This window comes from Elephantulus edwardii, unplaced genomic scaffold (assembly GCF_000299155.1).
Source record: "Elephantulus edwardii isolate Elephantulus edwardi_28Jun2011 unplaced genomic scaffold, EleEdw1.0 scaffold00014, whole genome shotgun sequence".
Taxonomy (NCBI): Eukaryota; Metazoa; Chordata; class Mammalia; order Macroscelidea; family Macroscelididae; genus Elephantulus; species Elephantulus edwardii.
In genome coordinates this window covers 27,108,388-27,113,249 of record NW_006399764.1, presented here as the reverse complement: position 1 = coordinate 27,113,249, position 4,862 = coordinate 27,108,388, and positions in this window count along the sequence as shown.

Sequence of the window (4,862 nt, the reverse complement as noted above, 5' to 3'; positions counted from 1 at the left end):
TCTGACATACTCTGGACTTTTGTAAGGAGGGAGAAATCCTTGGAAAGGGACATCATGCTTGGGAGGGTGGAGGGACAGCGCAAGAAGGGAAGATCCTCTATGAGGTTGATTGATTCAGTGACTAGAGTAATCGGGATGGGTGTGTCAGAGGCAGTGTGATTGGCACAGGATAGAGCAGGGTTTAGGGCTGTTGTACATAGGGTCGCTATGAGTCGCAAGAGACTCGACAGCACATCATAACAATCACCACCACCACCTCAATCTTAGTCCTTCCCATAATTCACTACTCCTAGGATTTGGTACTAAAACAGTGAGCGTGGCATGAGGATGGCCATATTGTACCTCTCCTAACTCTACAGGGAGGATGCTCCCCTAACAACAACGTCTACACCATAGAAAGACACCAGACAGGGGCCCAATGCTCCCACACCTCTGCTTACTAATCCCAGCACCAATCCTACTGCCCAATTGGGTCCGAAATTCAGTGTAATCACACAAAGACCACAGAGAACCATACTCACAGTCATGGGGGCTTATTAGGGACGTTGACAGGCTACAATCCAGGTTAGCAGCAGGATACGATCCCTCAGTCCAGAGAGTTTCTCCAGCGTGGTCACAGGCCCTGTGATCTTCATCTCCCAGGTCAGTCCTGCCTGTAATGGCATCTCCCCTCATCCGTCTGGCACAGTGGGAATGCCACTGGGTCTGGCTCTGTGGACAGCAGTGCCAGGTCAGCTGTCTCTTGTCTGTCTCTGGTTCTCTGCTGAGGCTGCTGTTGCTCCTGGGTAGATCCTGGTCTCGACACCACACTCTAGAAGGACATCTTACTTTATTCTTCCAAATAGCCTTCCTGGCCCTTCAGTTTGACTTTGCCACATGTATGGGTGGGACCGTACAAAGAGGTACATCAGTCTATCCACAAGGGGATTGGCTACTTTCTCCATCCCACTAGCTTTGAATTGAGTGGATTCAGGCGCAGAATCAGAACTCTCAAGACTGAGAAGCAGCAGCAGCCCATGTCCTTCAGGGGCAGAGAGGTCCTGTACTGGCCAGACCAGGATCTACACAGGAGCAACAGCAGCGTCAGCAGAGAACTGGAGACAGACATGAATGTCCTCCCCAAATCATTCTAAACCTTAATGGGACAGGTTTGAAAACATAATAAATACAGACTGGTACTAGTGCTATTTAACCTAAAACAAAACAGAACATATTATCTATTATTGTCAACAACGTAAAAAGGACTCGAAAAAGAAAATGAATGAGCTCCCTAAGTAGGGCCATGGAGCGGCTTGAAGCCCCGTAGGCAGGACAACCCCCAATGCCAGCATCAAGCAGTTTTGGATGTTCATCATCTAAAACCCTAAAAGATTTTAGGGGCTTAATCTTTCCAGAGGGGAATGTTAGAATCAAGGAAAGAGACAGAGGTTTAGGCTTTGGAAAATTAAGCTATCAGAAGCACAGAGCCAATATTGACATGCAAAGAACTGGTGCTTTGGGTGCATAAGTGATGTCAGAAGTAGTGGACACTGGGCACATGAATGACACTTGAGATCAGGGACCAGAATGAGAACCACCCACTAAACTTTGAGCTCTCTGTGGCATCAGCTCATACTCCAGCTTTAAGACATGCCCAGAGAATGAGGCCATAAATAGAGCCTCACTTCAGGAGCAAGAGGCCTCTCTCCAGGAGGGAGGTCTATCCCTTTGGGGATGTAACTTTCTAATAAGCCTATCTTTAATTTGTTCCCATTCCATAGAGAGGTGATCCAACAGAGTGTAGAAATTATCATTATCATTAATTATCATTAATATCACATGCAAGCAAGATTCTGCTGAAAATTATCCAAAAACAACTGGAACAGCACATCAAAAGAGAAGAGGCTGTGGTACTAGGGATATTATAGTTAATGTTAGACAGATCTTGGCTGAAATCGGAGAGTACCAGAAGAATGTCTATCTCTGTTTTATTGACTGTGCAAAGGCATTTGACTGTGTGGATCACAACAAACTGTGGCTGACTCTGAGAAGAATGGGAATCCCAGAACACTTGATTGTGCTTATGTTAAACATATACTTGGACCAAGAGGCAGTCATCAAAACAGAGCAAGGAAATACTGCATGGTTCAAAATTGGGATGGTGTATGGTACAATGTGTCCTATCGCCACACCTGTTCAATCTATATGCAGAATACATCATCCAGAGGCTGGACTCTATGAGGAGGAGTGTGGCATCAGGACTGGAGAAAGACACATCAACAATCTGTGTTATGCAGATGATACAAGCCTGCTAGCTGAAACTGAGGAGCATCTGAAGCGCTTGTTGCAGGTCAAGGCCTGCAGTCTTAAATATGGATTGAAGCTCATCATTAAAAAAACAGATTTTACCACTGGTCCAATTGGTAACATCATGATAGTGAAGAAGAGACTGAGATTGTTAACAGCTTCAGCTTGCTTGGCTCCACAATTAATACTCTTTTGATACCAGCAGCCAGGAAATAAAGAGACAAATGGAGAAAGTCTGCTGTTACAGACCTCTCCAGAGTACTGAAGAATAACAATGTCAGTCTGGAGACTAAGGTGTGCCTGATTCAGGCTATAGTCTTTGCAATTACTAGCTATGCGTCAGAAAGCTAGACAATGATTTGGGATGATAGAAGGAGAATTAATGTCTGAACTGTGGTGTTGGAGAAGAGTATTGAATATACCATGAACTGCTAGGAGAACAATCAGGTTCGTCCTAGAGAGGGTGAAACCAGGCTGCTCCTCAGAGCCAAGAATTCTGAAGCTTTATCTGGCATACTCTGGGCATATTGCAAGGAGGGACCAGTCCTTGGAGAGGGACATCAGCATGCTTGGGAAGGTGGAGGGACAGCACAAGAGAGGAAGACCCTTGATGAAATACATTGATTCAGTCACTGGAGTAATGTGGGTAGGTGTGTCAGAGACAATAAGGTTGCCTCAGGATAGACCAGGATAAGGCTGTTATACATAATGTCACAAGCAACTCGATGGTACATAACAGCAACAACTATCTTTAATTTTTTTAAAAGGTCATTACCTTTCTGAACTCCAAGATCTCAAGCATGCCAAGCAAATACTAAAAGTTTTAAAAATTCCAAGATTACTCCTTTCTCCCTCTCACCAGCAGAGCAGTGATTGGTTGTGGTGCTAGATGAAAAGTTGGCTTTTTTTTTTAGCCATTAGTTAGGCCCTCTGGTGTCCAGCTACGTTAATTACAGACACATGATCTTGCAAATCAGCATCAGCTATGGTATTAGGAGAAATGAAAGAGTGCTTCCCACACTGAGCAGCAAGACTTCAGGAGAGAAAAGACTTGAGGTGAGGAAGAACTGTGGCAACAAGTGAGAGTGAGACCCAGTTGGTGGAGAGACTGTGGCATTGTTGTGGGAAAACTGTGGGAAGGTGTGACCTGAGGTTTCTTGCATTTATACTGACCACAGTTGGATTTTGGTGTTTTTGCCTTTGATGATGGAAGGAAAAGCTGATTGTGAATTTGAAGCTGGAACCTGGAATAACTGAGGAGTTGTTCATTGGAATAGTTGAGCTAAACCTTGAACTTAACTTTGGGTGACATTGTGATATTCTTTGCCTCCCTCACTCTCCAACATCCTTCCCTAATAAACCCCACTGTTGGCATCAATCCTGTGAGTCTGTGTGTGAATCCCCAACAAGCAAACAAATAAATGTCTTGCTGGGGTTGGGGCTCTACAGGCACCACCGGGCTGGGCTCCTGGCTCCAGATCTGCTTTCTGCTCAGCGGTGGTGAAGGGCTGTGCTATGTTCACACTCTGGCCGTTTCAGGGAGCCTCTCATGGTCCTGTGGTCCCCGGGCCCATTTTCTCCTCTTTAGTCTTCAGTCCTCCAGTCAGACATCTAGTTTAGCACAAGCTAGGGAAACTGTGCTCTCGCTGCATCTTGTCTCCCTGTGAGGCACAGAACAGAAAGGTAAGCTGTGCTCGGAAATTTACCCACCAAGCTGTTCTGCGGAAGGATGGGGCAGTCGGCTTCCATCAAGAACGCAGCTTTGGTAACACTCTGCGGCACTTCTATTCTGTCCTTCGAAGTCACCATGAGTCAGGATCAACGTGGTGGCACACATGACAACATATTTAGGGCTATTAGATATAGAATCGGTATAATAAAAATCATCATCACTCTGTTATTTATACTGGACACCCTGGCTTTGCCCATATGGCTTGCTTTAAATAGAGTAACATAATTCCATGCTGGAAGGCACTGAAAAAGATCACGAAATCTGAAATGAGGAAAGAAAAAGAGACATCTATCTCCTCAATCACCGTGAGCATATATCACAATGACGGGGGAAAATTCTATTTTTAAGGTTGCCTGCTGTACAGAGAGAAGGAATTCTGACAACTGAGCCCTTTCTCCTGCCTGGAGTGGCCTGTGTATTCTTGGCCTTAAGTGTATGCAGCAATTATTTTTCATTTAATTGTCTTAATTTTTAAATGTAATTTAATGTCACAAAAATACAAGTCTAATCCAAGATTTTCATGGAAGTGTCAAATGTAGCAACTTTTAATTAGAAGTTAGCTCATGGTAAAAAATTTACACTGGTGATATTCCATTTTCTTACTAAACAAATATTCTTCTAACCTTTGTTATATTTTGAAAATTAGACTGGATATAATTTCATTCTTTTAAAAAATCTTCCAATTACTTTTTCTTTGGATATTAAGTATGCGTAACACAAAACTCATTTCAAATATCTCCTGTGTTATTAAATGCCTCTGAAAAACTGTCCGGGTCAGCTATGGAGCGGTTATGACTCAATGGCTCTCAACAACAACTGCAAGTAAATAAACCAGTGGTTTCTA